Here is a 19,743-nt window from a genome sequence, read left to right on the forward strand (position 1 = left end):
AGGTTTGATTGATTGTATATCCAAAACCACTTATAAAATAGAGCACTACCCACATTTCACTTAAGCTCAGAATGTTTTGTTTTGTTTTTTTCAACAACATACTTCCTGATCGAATCTCTCTTATGTTAGTGACAGATAAATGGACTAAATGACAGACATCAAGATCTTTTCAGAAGAAAAGCTTTCGTTGTTTTGCTTATTTTTATCTCAGGTAAACATCTGGGAAATCACCAAAAATGAAAATATGTCTGAGATGGTCAATGTTTCAGAAGTACTTTTATGACTATCAATTTTTTTTAATGTTTATATATTTATTTGGGGGGGGAGGGAGGAAGAGAGAAAGCACGAGAGCAGGGGAGGGGCAGAGAGAAAGGGAGAGAGAGAGAATCCCAAGCAGGCTCCATGCTGTCCGTGCAGAGCCAGACTCAGGGCTTGAACCCACGAACCACGAGATCATGACCTGAGCCAAAATCAAGAGTCAGACACTTAACCGATCGAGCCACCCAAGCGCCCCTGAGACCATGAATTTAAAGGTCCCATAAAATCGGAAGCTTGAGGGCATCTCTGACAGGAGCACTGCCAGTGAATATACTGAACAACAGCATTTTCACCTGAGATTCAGTTTTGTCTCCTCGCATGCCCCCTACCTGGCACTGGACAAGATACCTGAGATGTCTGGATGCCACGGAGATAGGATGGCATAATCTCACCAACTGTACATGGAACTGTGACTTCAGAGTGTCCCAGGCCCTTTGCACCTGGCTTAGCAGCTGCTTAGACAAAATGAAAGGATTCCTCTTATGAAATTGTTGACATCATCGTTGCTATTACTATATACTATTTATTGAACACTTACTACGTGTCGGGTAATAGGGTGAGCATTTCTCATACATTACTTCATTTTATCCACCCAACCCCCTAAGGAAGGTATTCCAATCCTCATTTTACACAGTAAGAAACTGATTTTCAAAGAGATTAAGCAACTGTCCCTAGGCGACACGCTTTTAAACCAAACGTCTTCCTCCAAAACTTGTATTTTGTAACATGATGCAATACTGTCTCCCAGGCGTGGAAAGCGAAGCCGTCGTTGCTTAATAGATTTCTGGTAATTTCAGCGGATATGTTTAGGGCTGGTATCCTACCTTGTTACTATAGTAAACTAAGGAAATCCAGTGGGCAGGCCTTAAGCAGTCTGCAACTTTAAATTCTCAAGTAGTTGAACTTAGAGTAAGCAGGTCCCATTCCTATCCTGCCCTCCAACCCACCCTGGCTGCAGATCATGAGAGTTGACTGTGAAGGCAAAGGGAGACATACTTGTAAGCGCTTTTGTTTTTGTCTTTTCTGAACTCTAGAGAGTACAAAAAAGTTTTAAACCTCTGGTAGGGATCCATCCTGCAAGACATCAGAAATCCATAACAGTTTCTGCCTCTTCCAAAGTTCAGGAAAGCAGAGGCTGCAGCTAGTCACCCTGTGTGACCTGAATGAGTGGCAGGGGGAGCGTCGCAGGCGGTGGAGGGGTGCAGGCAGACAGGCTGCAGAGGGCTGGGGTGGGGTATGGTGACACAACACTGGTAAGGACCCGGCCAAAGAGCAGAATGGGTGAGCGACCACTCCCCACCCTTGGAAAGTGCTTCTGGCTTTAAAAAGATGCAACACCTTCATGGTCAATTGCATTTTCTCTGTGCATCTCTTGTTTCTAAGTGGCTCCTGGGTGGCAATGGAAGAACGTAAGGGCTGCTTGAAAATCAGCACAGAAGGAGGGCTCTCCAAAGAGAGAACTGATGAGCTGAGACCAGAGTGATAAGGTGAAGTTTTAATATCACACACTACGGAGAGGCCTCTGAAAATGTGTGCTCATGCATGTATCATGTGTGCAAGGCTCTTCATGCTATAGAAAGGCAAACATCTGAAAAGTATAGAATGTCCTCCCTTGGGCAGTTTTCAAGATGGTTTTTGTTATGTATGAATTTTGTTGTATCAAATGATGTAGGAAGGAGAAGAAAAGGAAAAGAGCCTACTTCCTGTGTCAGATAGAAGTGCCACACTGTGTCACCTTACACTATATAAACGTCCCCCATCTATCCCATTACACTAGGAGATCATCGATGCCGTTACGGGAACTCAGCAGATGAAAAAACAGGAGCTAACAGAGTTGACTCATATGAGGTCACGTAGCTCGTAATTGGCAGGTCAGGATTTCCAGCGGGTCTGGCTGACTTTGAAGAATGGCCTTTCGAGGTGGCTGTCTGGCTTAGTTGGTAGAGCATGTGACTCTTGATCTCAGGGTCATGAGTTCAAGCCCTGTGTTGGGTGTGGAGCCTACTTAAAATAAAAAAAATAAATAAACAAAAATAGAAGAACCACATTTTCCAGTCACCACACTATTGCTGATGGAAGTTGGGCCACGAATGCTGAGAACCTTTTTGAAATAGAGAAATTTTGGTCTGGAAATATGCTGTGTAACAGAATTTGTCATATAGAATCTTTTTTTTTTTTTTTTTTAACTTTTATTCAGTTTTGTGAGACAGAGGGAGACAGAACACCAGTGGGGAAGGAGCAGAGAAAGAGGGAGACACAGAATCTGAAGCATGTTCCAGGCTCTGAGCTGTCAGCACTGAGCCCAAAGTGAGGCTCAAACTCACGAACCGTGAGATCATGACCTGAGCCAAAGTCGGGCACTTAACCAACTGAGCCACCCAGGCGCCCGTCATATAGAATCATATAGAGTAGTCAACAAAGATCTACCTCATTGCTAATTTTCCTCTGCTATCATCCAAGAGCATTGGAGTAGTACTGTAATAAGCAAAGGGTGATGAGTTTTATAATAGAGATGGGTAGAAGGTGATAATGAAACACAAATGAAATGAATCTTTTTTTTTTTTTTTACTGTTTATTTATTTATTTTGAGAGAGAGAGAGAATCCCAATCAGGCTCCATGCTGTCAGTGCAGAGCCTGATGCGGGGTTCGATTCCTCGAACCCGTGAAATCACAACCTTGGCCAAAATCAAGAGTTGGACTCTTAACCAACTAAGCCACCCAGGCACCATAAATGAAGTGAATCTTGATGAATGACTAGGAGTGTTCAAGCAAGGAAGGACACTTAGCATATATAAATCCATTTGCATAACTCTAAGCCAAATCAATAAATAAGCAAATAAAATTTTAGAAATAAAATCAAAGTGACTTAGATGGGAAAGGCATTCATTTTCTCAGTAACAGCAAATCTAGAAGTAAGGCGGCCACTGAAGATATCCAAACCAGCTTCCTGCCATGTTTCCACCTGTCATCTTCACTGTGGGTTGTCTTCTCAGGCAGATGCTCTTTGTGGTGGCAGCCACAGTTCAGGGTATCTCTTGGTGATGACAGTATCCAGAGGAAGAAAAGGGATATGGGGGTGATCCTTCCCAGAAGCATTCCCATCAATCTTCCCATCAAACAAGACTCAGCCTCCAAATCTAGGAAGGGGCTGACCATCCCCCAAAGTCATGGCTGCTTGGAAAAGTCAACAGGATTGAGGTCCTGTTGGCAAGGGGGGTGGTTATAAGAAAGCAAACAACAATGTGTGCCACAAGCATAAAGACATATAAAAAGATGGCATTCTGGAAATGATAAATCGTTAGGTCTGAAAACATCAGGAGTCATATGCCAGTGTTTGGTGGTATTTTCTGGGTCAGTAGTCCTCAAGCTCTTAAAGACAGTGAAATATCAAACCATTCTGAGAGGTTTTCATTATTTTTTTCAAAAATGGTAATCATAAAATTTCCTTCAAAACCAAATGGTTAAAAAAACAAATACAGCAACACATATGGTAAAAATAAAATGAAGTTAGTTGGATATCATAACGGTGATGACATAATAGTGTATTTAATTTGCATTCTGATATTTGTACTTTATGATTGTACTTTATGATAACAATAGTTATGATTCTCTTTAATTGGAGAATTCAAAGAAGCCTAAAAGATAAAATAAAAATTATTCATAAGCACATCACTTGGCTATAACTACTTGATGTCAAAGTAGGGTCTTACATACTTTTATACAGAATTACAGTAGTGACTTTTTTTTCTTTGTTAGAATGCACTTTGGAGTCAATTTCTTCTTATCACAATTTTCTGACAGATTTTCTACAAAATAAAGGCAAGCTACTGCTGGTCAGTTTATAGAAAAAAGCAACACACTGGCTTATAAATTATAGAGTACAATCGATCACATTAGGAAAAAAAAGAGCAGTATCACTATTGTTTTGTTTCTGTTTTCCCCTAAAGAGGTGAATTTCTGTTGACTTTCTACTTTATGGAGCAGGTTACCTAAACCCAGACTCCAGAACAGAAGTGAGGCAAGCAGCAAAGAAGCAGGGACCTCTTCAGTGTGGTTCTGATCAGGAAGGATGGGGGAGGGGTTGCAAGAACTGGGGCCACATCTCATTCCAGCAAGATGCAGCTTTCACCTTGAGAGTGGTTATGGGTCAAGGCATCAGGGCACCAGCACTAAGAAAGGGATAAGGATGCTCTTGGGACGACTGGGTGGCTCAGTGGGTTAAGCATCCTACTTTGGCACAGGTCATGATCTCATAGTCTGTGGGTTCAAGCCCCGTGTCAGGCTCTGTACTGACGGTTCAGAGCCTATAGCCTGCTTCAGATTCTGTTTCCCTCTCTCTCTACCCCTCCCCTCCTTGCTCACTCTCTCTCAAAAATAAATATTAAAAAAATTTTTTTTAAAAGGGGGGGATAAGGATGCTCTTGTTGGAACCTTCAGGAAGGTTGTGTCTGTCCCATGTGCCTTCGTAGAATAACCACTACCAGGGGTCAGGAATGCGCAGATTTCTTTAATTTTTCACTTCCAATATGAAAAAGGAGATCTGAACATCTCTCCATATAGTAGCAAACTACAGCAAGACTATTCTTTTATTTTTTTTTTTAACATTTATTGATTTTGAGACACAGAGAGCGCACACACACGTGCACATAAGCAGGGCAAGGGCAAAGAGAGAGGGAGAGAGAATCCCAAGGAAGCTCTGCGCCGACAACAGTCAGCCCAGAGCAGCAGAGCCCGCTGTGGGGCTCGATCTCAGGAGCCAAGAGATCATGACCTGAGCAGAAATCAAGAGTCGGACACTTAACCGACTGAGCCACCCAGGTGCCTCAGGACTATTCTTTTAAATTTCAGGACCTGTCTAGGCAGGAATCTATCATGAAGGTTGTTGTTTTACCTTGTTTTTTAAGTCCCCTTTGTCTTTCCAGGGAACTTGATGGTTTTAATAACTAAGAGTAAAAGCCGTCAGGAGGATGTAGAATTCCAAGGTTCTTTTGGAAGGTGAGCAGAAACTAAGTTATTCAGAATCTCCAAAGCCCTAGACTTTATGCAAGACTTTCTCCTGTGGGCAGACCTCTCAGCTGGAGAGTGACAGGTTCTGGTCAGGATCTTGAACCCTTGCTCTAAGTGTATTCAACAGTGTGGGAAGCAGGGACAAGACAGACCCAGTGAGACCAATTAGAAGAGTATTTCTCAAAACATCTTGGCAAACAAAATTCAATCTTTCCTGTTGCCCAGAATGTACACAGATCTGGATGCACACACACACTGCAACAAGGTTCAGGAAACGGTACTTACTTTGTTTGACACATCTCACATTTTCTAATCTACTTCATTTTTTAAATGGTGAAACCGTATGACCCACCTCAATGGATTTCATGACCCCTGAATAAGTCACAACTGGTAGTTCGAGAAACTGTGACTTAGGAAGTTGCTGTGAGCCTCCAGAGGGGAGGTAATAGGATCTAGGAAAGCAGAAAGCTGGATGGTAGGAGGTAGAAGGATTCCAGACAGATTTAAGAGAAGACAGAAGGTCTCAAAGGAATTAGAGATAATGCCCAGAGTTTGCGCTGGGTAGATAAAGGGATCGTTTGCAGAGAGGGGTAATGTTAACTGCAAGACCTGTTATGAGGGTCAAGATAAGGAGCATTTGAGAAATGCCCTTTTTGGGGGTAAATACAACTGCATCCCTCAATTTGAGGCATAGCGAAGAAAAACAATCTAGGGACCACATTGCATAACTCCAGAGAGTGTTTACCTTTTACTCAAAGAGGGAGCAAAATGATGGTGACGGAAAAAAGGAAATCATTAAAGGGGAGGTGGGGGGGTGGGGAGGAGTGGACTCTGAGCCTGGAAATTCTACTTGGAAGAGACAGTCAGGCTCTAATTCCCAGGGAAACAACCCAGATCAAAGACTCACCTGGTGCTCTGCTATTGGGGCTATCAGGACTTTGGTAAGGCTGAGAATAGGGTAAGTATAGCCCGGGGCTTTGCATTTAGCAAACCCGTGGGCAGGAGTTTGCTTCTTGATGCACCAAGCTGGCAGCAAATTTGGAATTCTCCATCACCAGTTCAGAAACTTAACAGGCGTTTCTTATGCACTTCTTATAAAAATGGAAATCCATTAACTTCATTCTTCTTGCACGCTCTGTGACAGCATCAGGTCAAAGGGACTTTTTTCCTTCCTCTTTTCATGGCGTCCACAGTCTCAATCCTTCTCCTTCAAAATCCTTTATTTTACAAAACAATAGGTTGTGGTGGAAGCCTGTTGCTAGTTGAAGATTCCGAACAATAGGTGTCTCTGAGCCGGGTTTATTGAAATGGTCTTGTCTGTGTCCTGGGGGAGATTGTAAATGAGATGTCAACAGGAGTTCTTTTGTGCGGGTGGCATTCAGCCTGAAAGAGAGGAATTTCCTTACTGTGCTAGTATTTAAAGTAGATTTGTTGCTGCTTTGGCTAAAACTTTTTATCCAACTCCCGGAGCTAACAGCACTGAATGAGTCACTCGGCCTGATTGTGACTTCCTTCCCTCCTTAGCAAAGCACTGACTCAGTCATTTACATTTAGAAAGGAAGACTCCTAAGAAGATTTCTTGGATTTTCCTCAGCTTGAGCCTCTTTTCTAGACCATCACGTGGACCCGAGCTGTCAGCGATCCTGTAACCCCCAGGAGAGGGCAGGCTGGCCAGGCTGTTTTTCTCACTCCCGGGGAAAACTCCTGGCTGTTTTGCTTGCTTTCTTTTAAAATCCAAGAAGAGAGACAGTTTCCTGCCTTAAGACTTTTCCTTTCTCCCTCCCTCCCTTTTTTTCGGGGGGTGGGGGAGAGGAGGCGGTAAATGACAGGCAATTTCAGTTTACTGTAATTACCACTGAGGTTTGACTAACTCTACCCTTAGAAGATAAGGCAACCGTTTTATTACCTCTCAGCCAGGTGCCTGAGGGTGACGAGCCTCGCCTTTATCTGGAGACCTGACAAGGTCTCAGCAACTGCAAATGGGCTGAATCTTTGAGCAGCGGCCATCCAAACGCTTCCCTTCTCTGTGATCCATTTCCCTGCTCTTTATTGGTAGTTAATTTTGATCCAAACACTAGTGCTGGTTTCCTCTCGTCTTTCCGCATTCCTCCGCCTTACCAGTCATATCGCTATCCTAATTACAAACGGTGTAAATTACAAACCTCTGGCCCCAAGCATTCAACACACAGACTATTTTAACCTCCTCTGGTTTGGGAGATTTGCAGTCGGTATAGTTGCTTTTTCAAAGAGTTGATACTTGATCAAATCTTTCACCTATGACAGTACGCATCCAAAATAATCAAATCGTTTTGCCTTTACTTTCTCCGGCTCCTTTTGAGAAGTAAAATGTTATCCGCGTCAGGGGGCAGGGCAGTGCTTGTTTCGGGTGATAAAAATTTCTAGTGCTTGATCTATGTATGTCTGCCATTTGCTAACCTGTCTCCCCACCCATGGGTTTATTTTTTCATTCAAGATCTTACATGGATTATCTGTTATCCCTTGGGTTGGAAATGCGGCATAAAAATGTACATTCTGAAAATAATTTTCAAACTGTGCGGGCTAGGTAGCGCTTCAGGGAGTGAAGATTGCCTTTGCAGATCAACTTTTAGGCAAGTATCCTACTTGGTAGCCAATTAGCACGGTCCCCAGCCTGGACCTAGCACAAAGCCACCCTCCTGTCAGCATAAATTATGGTGGGTCAAGGAGAAGAATGTCGGTTTACTTATTTTGCTGGGAAGTAACTATATCTTGAGGGCAGGGGATGAGAATGAGGCAGAACATGATGGAAAAGATGAGTGAAAACACATCCACACCACCTTGCAGATATGAGGTGTTTACCTACAAGAACACATGGGGCTTTCCCATTCTGGGCTTTATGTAGACAGCATTCCACCTTGTGGGGAAAGGTTGCTTGAAAGCCTCTTCTGACACCCCTGTTACCATTTCACAAAAATCAAATCAAGATGCTTCGAGTACAGTGTGTGAAACCAGTAAACGCCCAGGACTCCAACGCGGTCGAGGAAAGAGACACAATGTCAGAAGATTCATCACCCTGATCTTGGATTTCTCCTTTCCACCTACAATGCCGTGCGCACCACCACCCCTCACCACCGATCGGCTATCCTCTTTGTAGGCTCAAGGCAGGGCCTGGGAGGCCTCTGAAGGAGGAAGTCCGCAGCTGGGGCGCTTACTGCCAAAGGAGCGGGTAAACGTCATCCCTTCATGGGCGCCCGGGGTGGCTCAGTCGGTTAAGCATTCAGCTCAGGTCATGATCGCATGGTTTGTGGGTTCAAGCCCTGCATCAGGCTCTGCCCTGGCAACGTGGAGCCCCCTTGGGATTCTCTCTCTGCCTCTGTCCCACTTGCTCTCTCTCTTTCTCTAAATAAACTTTAAAATTTTTTAAATTAAAAACATCATTCCTTCATCTGCAATTCTGAAAGCCATTGGTCAAAATCTGACCTTGGAGCTACCTGCATTGTGACTGTTCTACCCCTTCCGGCAGACAAACAGGTCAAAGCACCTGATTAAGAGGTGCTGCCCTAGCCCCCTGGGGTATGTCCGGTATATTAGCTTCCCACAATCCAAAAAGCTCTGAAGTCCAAGCACATGCAACCAAGGATTTCAGATACGGGCTTTTAGATACAGATGGTGTTCTCATAAGGGTTCAAAGGAGAATCTGAAAGACAAAACTATAAGGCAGCTCTTTCGAATCTAAGTAAGGAGGCTTAGATGGGAAGAACTCAGGTTCCAATCAGACTCCACCCTGGAGAACATGGGCAGCCCCCTCTCTCCAGCTTCCTGGTCACTTCTGGAATTGGATTTCTAGGTATAGCACCTGGCTCTGTTAAATACTGTGAACAAGGATGATGGTGGGGGCAGGTAGAGTAAATTGATAGAGATTTTAGTGAGGGCCTCATCAGTTTCCTGGGTTGTTTCACTTTAATGTTTTCCAAATGATAAACACCCAACTGTAAAGTAGAATTTTTAATGCAGCTTTTAAGTGGCCCTTGACCTATCAACTGTAAAGGCTGACTCGGGGACTGAACTCCTAGTTGAAGCACGGATGGGCAAAGAGCCCGTGGGACACCTGGACAGGTTCTTCTCTGGATCTGTGTCCTCATCTGTCCGGGACACAGTTGGGTAATGAAGTGTCATTTTAAGCACTGATTCTTAATTGAGACTCAGTGGCGGGCTGGTATCCTTCCTGGGCGGAGTGGGCTGGTACAAACGGTGTTCTACGGATTAACCCAGACAGTTTTCCTGTTTTCCCTTTGAAAAGGGGGGTTTCAGGGAGGAAAGAGGAATGGAGTAGGATGAATAATTAACTGCCTAACGACACACACCAGGGCGTCCTGTGGCCTCCCACATGCCCTGCTCTCCAGACCCAGGTAATTATTCCTCATCATACTGAAACCAACAGGAAGGAATGGTGGATGCATTTTCTTTCTTCTACACTTCCCCACACATCCTGTTTTCCTGGCTTTGGGGATTTGAGCTTGCCTTGTGCAAAAACTTCTGTTCCAGGCCAAGCCCTCCCTCCAGACCCTCCGTCCGCAGGGCAGCAGAAGCGGGTGGCTCTGATAGGGTTGCCTTTTCTCCAAAGCCCAAGGAGGCTGACCGTGAGCAGAGGGGTTCCCAGCAAATCCAGCTGGAAGTTTCAGTTAGGACTTAGCCTGACTGGACCCGCGAACTATGCCGATTTGTACACAGGTCACTCTGCACAGCCACCTCACTTTCTCAAGGGGCACAAGTTGGCAACATGTGCCTGATACCCAACTCCCAGCTACCATCAACTACTCCACACAGACCCGGGGTTAGGTAGGCTTGAGTGCTCCTTTGTTTACCAGACATACAACGACATGGCAGGAGAGTCCTGTTTGGTTGTGCGATTCCATTCCAGATTTTTCCTGGTATTCCAGGCTCCAGGTCCCATTGTGCAGGTGATACTAATTCTCATGAAATAAGACCAGGAGGTAAAGAAAGTTCTTGGCTCTCGGATATCCATCTTGTGCAAGCAGAGGACAGCAGAATAATGAGAAGGCAAAGAAAGGCAGCTGCGTGGGACAAGGGCAGCTAGTATCGTCAGCCCCTCACATGGCCATTTGCTGAGGGCCCGTGGGCAAAGCCAAACAGAAGACGGAGGAAGTTAGGCGAATAATCCACAGGAACAACTGCGTTCAGCTAATACTAGGTTGGGCTTTTGCATACCAGCTCATGGCAAAAGATGGCCGGTCACAAATGCACTTGGCCAGCACTCGGCCAATGCCAGACAGAGGTGGGCATCAGTGACAGGACATTTTAGTGCAGTATCCAAGGTCACAGAGAACGGCTTTGCTGAGTATTTATTTTACTTCTACCCTGATGACCTCCCTCTCCTATTCGTCCCTTTCTCTTTTTCTCCAGGAGGGGTCTTCTCATCCCTGTTCTTTCCTTCATGTAACCAGCATGTTACCACGGTGCTACTATGTGCCATGCATGTTCCAAGCACTGTAGTCATAGTGAACAAAATGGACAACGATGCTGACCAGGTGGTTCTTACATCCTTAACTAATTCCTTTCTCAGTCTCATCAGAAAAAAAAAAAAATCACCTAAGAGAATATAGGCAAGTGTGGCTGAGAAGTGACATCTGACAAGAAATGAAACCTAGTTGAAGAGAAGCTTAAAAGACAAATTTCCTTCCCCACTCCCGGCACCATCACTATCCCAGGCCTCGTAGGCATGCTGTCCTTCAGCAAGACTGAGTCTGCACTAACCTGAGGAGATGGTTGACCAGCTGCCCAAACAGGAAACCTTATATAATTCTGTAACCCTGACCTTGGGTCCTGAATCTTCCCCTCCTGTAAACAATCCATTCCATCCAGGAAAACCTGCAGATTGGCTGGGACAAATTTTGAAAAACACACACAATGTGATGAACGTTGAAAAAAAATCCCTAAGTCCTACAGGAAGTGATACATCTGATTCACTGGTGGAAAGCACTTCATAAAGTGATGGAACAAATGGAAATTTAATCCTAACACATGAAACTGCCAGGGCAGTCACTTATGTACATGGATGACTCAACAGCACCTGTTGGAAAGACCGGGAAAACGAGCCGTGAAATCCTGATCACATTCCCTTCTGGAAGCAATAGCCCTGCCTTGCAAATTAGTAAGCCCAGTGTTCTCAACATCCCGACTTCAACATTTGTGCCTCGTTCTTAAGAAGGCTATGACTCACCGTGGCTACTGGTCAAATGATTCTTACTCAGAGCCGTGGGCTTTAATCTTTAGTATTAAACGGTCTAGGCAAATACTAGCCAAATGTCTGTCTACTTTCAAGATGTTCCTTTGAAATGATTGATTTCAGGCAACAACTGGTTTTCCATATGGTAACCCTCAATTTCTAATATTATTTCACTTGTTGCCAAGTTTCATTAAAAGTCCACATTAGAAGCTTCAGACCTCAGTCGCTGGACCTGGGCCTTCTAAAATGACTTTCCTCCAAACACCATTTAACTTCCTTTAATTTAGTTAATTAATGGAACTTTCTGAAAAGCACTGTTAACTTTGATCTGAACCTCTTGCTTTAGTTTCCAGCTAACATTTCCAGGGAGGGAGAAAGAACGGATGCCCTCGCAACTGGCTGGGGCTAACAGCGGCTCACAACTTTGGCCATCCCTCCAAATCAGAGACATCTGAAGGCGAGTACTTGAGAGGAAGAAGACTGGTTAAAAATAATGCCCTCGGCATTTCTGTGGGTGTTTGCCCCACACGGAGATAAAACAGCGAAACCGGTACTGCAAGCCATAGGAAGCTCGGCCTGCAGTCTGGAAATCCTAAGTAATCCTTGCAAGTAGACCAAGTGGAAGCCAAAGATGAGACTTAGAAATGCTTCTGCCCAAGAGAAAGTTTTCTGCATACAACTTACAAAATCAGATAAAAATTAAAAACGGAAAAGGCAACTCCCAGCAGCAATCCTCAGTTTCTTGGCTGTTAATCCTCGCTGCCATCCATCCAACCAAATGGCTAGGGTAGTTCTTGCTTGCCTTTCAACTTGCCACCACAAAAAACGTTACCCTAGCTGCTGTTCAGTACAAAACAAAACCCACAACCTCAACCCGGAGATCTTACGCTGCAGCAAGGGTAAGATTTTTTGTGAAGGCGATCGGTTCAAAAGCAAGACATTCTGAATCGTGACCAACACTCTTTGTGTTCTTTTGGAAGGCAAGACTAGCAAAGGAGTCCACCCCTTTCCATAGCGTGACTTACCTTGGAGCTGAGCCGCGGATTCCCAAGTACCTCGCTGAGGTTCCGAGCTTGGCCACAAGGCGGCACTCGAGAGTAGGGCTGCCCGCAAGCAATACCTTTTTCTCCAGTCTCTTGGCTGGGGGGGAGGGGCGGGGTATGGAGGTGGGGGGGGGTGGGGGGAGATGCAGCTGGCTTTAAAAAAATGCATCCATCTGTTCTCTGAAATTATGCCACTTGCCATTTTACAAGGCGAAGGTTGCCATGTTACCTGTTGCCAGGTTCCTGGGAGTGCTTGGGGAAAATGTGGGCGAGAAAGGTACAGCACAAAGTCCTCCAGCTTGGTGCCTTTCAAGCTCTTTGGACCGGGCTGGCGCTGACATTTGGAGAGCAGCTGCCGCGGATTGCCCGAGCATTGTTTGGTTGTAGTTCTAACAGAGGAGTGGCTGCCTGTTACATCATTTCCAGGCATGAAGTGCCTGGGGCTTTTTTTTTTTTTTTCTTTTTTAATGACTAACTCTGATCCCTCCCTCCCTGGATTTTGGTACAGTACAAGCTCTGTGCGCAACCGGCTCACCTCAGGAAGCCCAAGTTTTGTAGCAACTTGTTAAAACAACTTGGGTGCCTCTTAGAAAAAAAAAAAAAAAGTTGGGATTTTGAAACAAACCTTTCCATTCTTCCGTCTGAGAACAATGTTGTGTTTGATTAGCAAGCCGAGCGCTGCGGGCCCCAGACCTCTGTTCTCCCGCAAGAGCCGGGCTGCTATCAGATGAATAGATCTCCAAGCCAGACATGCCGAGGCTTGGGGCATTTGTCTGGCATTAGGAAGTGTCTGGAAGACTAGCAACTACCAACTGGCAAGTCTTATGACTAAAGAGTTATTACACCACTCCTCCCTCTCTGTCCACATTCCCTGCCCTTCCCCTCCGCGCTCACACAAGCGTGCTTTTTTTCTACTTCGGCGGAGAAGAGGTTAGCTGGCCTCTGTGGTTTCCGTGGAGGATGGCTTTAGTGGCAACGGCTGTCCCGGCCGCGTCCCGCCGGCCAACACTAACGGGGAGAGGCGGCCAGAAGCGGGGTGCGTCTCCCGGGAGCCCCGCCCTCTCAGCGGGAGGCGGCGCTGCCGGGACCACTGACCACCACACTTTGGGTGGCCTGGAGATGTTCAGCTGTAAATATTTTGAAAGAAGGGAGCGATTTTTCCATGTGTATTTTGTTTTAAGAAGTTCCTCCCTTTTTGCAGTGTTTTTAAAGACGCAGCCGGTGCACCCCTTGTTGACCACTCCGAATTCATTCATTCTCCACACCTTTGTCAGGTTCCTGCAGGATGCACACTGCTGTGTTGGGGGCCGTTTGGGGGCATTTTCTCCTGGGAAGCATTATGCTTTATTGGACAAGGTGGTTTTGTTTTTTGTTTTTTGTGGGGTTTTTTTAGTTTATTAATTTATTTGGGGGGGGGAGGCAGAGAGGGAGGGAGAGAGAGAGAATCCCAAGCTGCCAGCTCAGAACCCGAGGTGGCGGTGGGGGGACACGAAGTGGGGTGTGGGGGGCTGGATCCCACAAACCGTGAGAGCATGACCTGAGCCAAAATCAGGAGTAGGTGGGTAGGGGACTAAGCCACCCAGAGCCCCATGGACAAGGTGTTTAATGGTGGGTGAATAGAGGTGGTTTGGGGGAGGGCGGGGTGAGTTATGCTAACTCCACTACTTAGTAGCTGTATAAATTAGACACTTCAGTTACCTGCTCTGAGCCTCAGTCTTACCATCAAGCAAATGGGGATAGCGAGAGCTTCCTCTGTCGTGAGACCATGTCTTAAATTCTTAGCACAGTGTGAAACAGAGTAAGGATTCACTCTCTGGCAATTTGGTTGATCTAACAGCACATCAAAAGTCTGGACCAGCGGGCACCTGGTGGCTCAGTCAATTAAGCCTGCAGACTCTTGATTTCAGTTTCTCAATTCTTGGGATGGAGCCCCCTGTCAGGCTCTGCACTGACAGCTAGGAGCCTGCTTGGGATTCTCTATCCCTCTCTCTTAGCCCCCCTCTCTACCCCTCCCCCACTCACATGCACGCGTGTGCACACACACACACACACACACACTTGCGCTCTCTCTCTTTCTCTCAAAATAAATAAATAAAAATAATAAAGAGTCTGGACTAAAGGCGCACCTGGCTGGCCCAGTTGGTGGACCACGTGACTCTTGATCTTGGGGTGGTGAGTTCAAGCCCCACGTTAGGTGTAGAGCTTCCTTTAAAAAAAAAAAAAAGTCTGGACTAATGTTCCATCTTATCATCTTTGTTTTCACCTGTGTTTGTGCTTTTATCCTGTGAAGGACTCAAGCCAGAACACTGGTGTGTCCAGCACTGGGTGGGGGAAGTCCAGCCTGTGTGACATATCACCGTGGGGAGCACCGCCTCCAGTTCCCTGGCAGTTCAGCACTTCTGGGCCTACTTGATGCAAAGCCGCAGCAGCAAATTTCTCTTAGTAGCAGCCTTGCCCTCATCTGTGCCAAAATGCATTCCCAGGATGCCAGAACATTCGTCATTGCTACCAAACAGCCTTGTTGGTAACTCTCCCTGACCTCCTCTCTTAACTTCACTCTCAAGGAGTCTCTACTTCTCAAATTCTTTTCTAGCTTTTATTAATATTCCTAAAACCACAGGAGCTCCGGTTTGAAAGAAATCTTGCCATCTACTTCCGGCCCCCATCAGATGGTGATACAATTTTTAATTTATTTAAATATTATTTTTTAAGTTTATTTATTTTTTTAGTAATGTCTATACCCAACATGGGGCTCGAACCCCAAAATCAAGGGTTGTATGCTTTATCGCACCAAGCCAGCCAGGTGCCCCAGATGGTTGTACAATTTTGATAGCTTCCCAAAGGATGAACTGGTCTGTGCTAAACACCTCCAGAGACTAACAGCTTGCTACCCAGCAAGGTTTCCATATTCCACCTTTGGACAACTGACTGTTACAGAATTATTCTTAGTGCCTCTCTGAGCTCTTGCCTTTGTGGTTTCCCATGGGGCATCACAGAGAACTGGTCCACGCCAACTTCTACACAAGAGTCTTCGAGATCATTGGAAATCCTTCTGTCTTCCTTCTCTTGCAAGCTAAACATCTGCTTCCCTTAATCTACTCCTTGTAAGATAGGGCTTTTCTTTCCCCCAGACCACTCTGCAATTTCCCCCTTAAGGAAAAGAACCCAGAATGAAACACAGCACAACCATCCTTCTGTTGTTCTAGATGTCGCACTTGTACTCACACACACCCTCTTCAAAATAGGCAACTGACCCGATGTTAAAACCACAATCTTGTGTTTGTGCGGTAGACCCGCTATGTCCTAAGTTTACATCCTTCCACATTTCTTTTTTTCTTTTAGCCTCTTCACGTCATTCTGCTTTCTAAAATAGCCTGTAGTTTCAAGTTATTTCCCTAATACGTTCTTAATCCTTACACACCACCTCTGCCCTGTCCACTGGATGTGCAAATGTTTCCTGTCAGTGCTTCTCAAACTATCTCTAGTGATGGATTTGTTTGTTTGTTTGTTTGTTTGATGTCCGATCCATTGCAGATCAATATTTTGGTTAAAATGCAATAAAATGAATCACTAGAAAAAGGACACTTAAAAAAACGGGGCACCCATCTTCTTTTTGTTAGATTCAACCAATGAGATAGTCCTTAGAATTGCTGTACAAGTTTCTAAAAGCTATTCTTTGATTTTCATGGCATATCTCACCATACAGTCACCAAATAGTTTGTGAATCGATACCTGTCTGTGGACCACACTTCGAATAGTGCCCCTCTATGCACACAGGTGTGCTGGAAATGCTTAATAACTGTCTCTCTAAGGCAGGGGTAGTATTTCCTAATTTCCATTGTGTAAACATTCACACCAAGGTCGGTTTCAAGCTATCAATGAAATATCACTACATACAGACTTGGGAAGAGACATGCACAATTAACTATCAAGCTGGTAAGAGCCAGGTCCAGCACCCCACTGTTAAACCCATTTGATTTTTTTTTAAATCTCCTTTTGAGGGCTTGTTAAACTGTGGTTGGCTGGACCAAATCACCCAAATCAGAAAACCTTTGCCCTCAACAGAAACCAGAAAGTAGGTTGAGGCAGGCCTTCTCTCTTTGGTGGCCTTCAGCTCAGTAAGAGCAGACCATCTGATACAACTCAGCAAATCCAAGATTGCTTTGACCATGACTTCGGTGTAGAAGCCTGCCACCACTAAAGGCAGATCAAATCACAGCTAGCTTTGTGGTTAATAATATCTTAGAATAACTTGTTTACATCAACAAGATATCTTGGGGTGCCTAGGTGGCTCAGTTGGTATGGCGTCAGATTTCCACTCAGATCGTGATCTCATGGTTTGTGAGCTTGAGCCCTGCGTTGGGCTCTGTGCTGACAGCTCAGAGCCTGGAGCTTGCTTCGGATTTTGTGTCAACCTCTCTGTCTGCCTTTCCCCCAGTTGCTCGCTCTCTCTCTGTCTCTCTCTCTCTCTCAAAAATATATAAACATTAAATAAAGGTATCTTTTGACTAGTGTACAACTTTATGTACATGTATATTATGGAATTCTTTTGTTGTCCTTTTGTGGTTTTATCTGTAGTTCTTATGGGCTAGTTGTTATATTTGAAAGAGTTTCTAGGGGCGCCTGGGTGGCTCAGTCGGTTAAGCATCTGACTTCAGCTCAGGTCTTGATCTCATGGGTTCGTGAGTTCAAGCCCCGCGTCAGGCGCTGTGCTGACAGCTCAGAGCCTGGAGCCTGCTTCGGATTCTGTGTGTCTCTCTCTCTGCTCCTTCCCCACTCATGTTGTGTCTCTCTCTGTCTCAAAAATAAAATAAACACTAAAAAAAAAAAAAAAGAGAGAGTTTCTAAAATTCAGTAACCAGAAAGTGCTAAATAATTCCTCAATGCAGCTTTATAGTATGTGACCCATTAGCTTAGCCAGTCAGACTGTATTATTAAGAAGATACAAAACATGGTCTGATCCTACATCTGTTTTGTGGCCACTTAACACAGGTGTGTTCTTGATCACAAAGGTTAACCAGAGCGATAAGAACGTCTAGATATTTTGTTCAGAAAACTCTCACTACTACAGAAAAAAGCAATTATTGGCACAGGCCTTCCTGAGGCTTTTAACACTAGCATTATCTTTCCATGCAAATGGAGACAATATTGAAGAGTCAGGTGGAAGCTGAGATAGGATAGAAATTTGTTTTCAATCTCTCTCTCTTTTTTTTTTTTTTACTTCTCTTTCTCCTTTTCCTCCTCTGGCTTCCCCACCCCCCTCCTTCTTCTCCTCCTCCTCCCCCTCCCCCTCCCTCTCCTCTGACTCTTCATCCTCCTCCACTACTTTCTTAACTCAATGTAAAAACCAGTCTCTGGTCTCTATTCTCCGCAGTATCCTCTGAATGCAAGTATGGCATCAAAATCTGTAGCTTCTCTCTTGCTGACTCTTGTATATGGGAGTCCTTTCACCAACTTTGAGCTGGGGTAATAAATCATCAGAATCTAAATAAGGGGAAAAAATCATTTTATTTGAAATGAACAAATAAACCTGTCAGGCAAAGGAAAGCAACAATAATGATGGTTAAAATATAGTATCATTTCCTTTTCAAGTTCCCACTGAATAAAAGGAGTACTTGCCTTTTTAAGTCATGGTTTTGAGAACGCTGCTCTCAAACAAGAGAAGGGTTTCACTTATGGTATATAAGCCACTCATTTTCTCTGTCTTGACCAAACAAGATTTATTTACCTGCGTTTCACCTTCTAGAACCTCACTCTACTACACCCCTCCTGGCACTCAGACTCCAGTGGATTCTAAATTATTCATGGTGGGGGCGCCTGGGTGGCTCAGTGGGTTGAGCGTCAGACTTCAGCTCAGGTTAGGATCTCAGAGTGTGTGGGCTCGAGCCCAGCGTCAGGCTCTGTACTGACAGCTCGGAGCCTGGAGCCGGCTTCAGTCTTCCTCTCTCTCTGCCCCTCCCCTGCTTGCGCGCTCTCTCTCTCTCTTTCTCTCAAAAATAAATAAACATTAAAATTTGTGGTGCTGAATCATGAGAGTAGAATTAGGGGAAAAAAATAATCTCAGGAGAGAAGAAAGAATTTAGAGCCCAGCCTGTAAAACCATGAGAGTGATAACCAGGAAAAATTGGAGATTTGGTTGTATGAGTTTCTGGAGCAGTCTCAAATGCAAGCGAATTGAACAATTTTTTTTTTTTTTTTTAATTTATTTTTGGGACAGAGAGAGACAGAGCATGAACGGGGGAGGGGCAGAGAGAGAGGGAGTCACAGAATCGGAAACAGGCTCCTGGCTCCCAGCCATCAGCCCAGAGCCCGACGCGGACCGCGGACCCACGGACCGCGAGATCGTGACCTGGCTGAAGTCGGACGCTTAACCGACTGCGCCACCCAGGCGCCCCAGTGCAAGCGAATTGAGGCATGAGAAGAAAGGAGGTGGTGGGAAGTGTGAGTTGTATCTTGGATCTCCTGTCTTCTCCGGCAGACATGGGCATTCCTTTTCAATTTCCATTTGATAATTGATAGATGGTGCTTCTTGGAGTATAACGCTGATAACTCTGGCAGAATTGTGCCAAGCTCCACACTGCAGTGAAATCTCAAACTGAAGCCCCTCGAATATAACGCGTAGCAAAATGATTCCTGTCTTCTGTTCAGCCCCTTATTGGAGGTGGAGCAATCTCACATCTTACCTCCTTGGGCATTGGGGCTTGGCCAGCCTGTTGTGAAAGCCATGTCCCCAAGATTGTCCCTGTTCAATCTAACCCTAGTGGATTTCTAGCATTGCTGCTACCATCCTGAAGGTCCCCATTGATCAAAATACTCAGTGAACCCTATTGACCTGGAAGGGGAGCTGACAACAGCCACCAGATGGCACCAAATTGCAGTTGGCCCTGGGGAGTGTCCCCAAACCCTGTCAGTACACTGGAAATAATGTGACACCCTCCTTTCTATATTCCCCATATCACACTTATCACATCATGGCAAGATGTCTCCGGTAAATCACAGCAAACGAAAGAATACTCTACTTGGCTACATCGTGAAGTTTTGATTACCCACACTGAAAGAGGATGCAGGCTGGCCAACAACAAGCCGTAAACAACCCATATGGAATACGAGCGGGCCCCCTGTCCTGAGCAAGATACAACATTGCTCAT

General features: G+C 45.1%; 1 protein-coding gene and 1 long non-coding RNA gene across 24 annotated transcripts in view; one reads left to right on the top strand and one right to left on the bottom strand.

The window, feature by feature from the left end:
• DLGAP1 (DLG associated protein 1) overlaps nt 1–19,743 on the top strand; it is an 893,154-nt gene that overhangs the window by 802,871 nt on the left and 70,540 nt on the right. The gene's annotated exons all lie outside the window — the stretch shown is intronic.
• On the bottom strand, nt 1,511–13,513 carry LOC109248593 (uncharacterized). 2 transcript variants are annotated; one of them, XR_002072132.2, is made up of 3 exons: nt 12,578–13,513; nt 6,234–6,709; nt 1,511–4,143 (listed from the first exon to the last, which is right to left on the bottom strand). It is a non-coding gene; the product is annotated as an uncharacterized LOC109248593 (long non-coding RNA). The 2 variants fall into 2 exon arrangements; XR_002072130.2 differs by having other exon boundaries at nt 1,511–4,125; nt 12,578–13,509.

The sequence above is a fragment of the Panthera pardus genome, unplaced genomic scaffold (assembly GCF_024362965.1).
Source record: "Panthera pardus isolate Hobbes unplaced genomic scaffold, ASM2436296v1 HiC_scaffold_15, whole genome shotgun sequence".
NCBI lineage: Eukaryota > Metazoa > Chordata > Mammalia > Carnivora > Felidae > Panthera > Panthera pardus.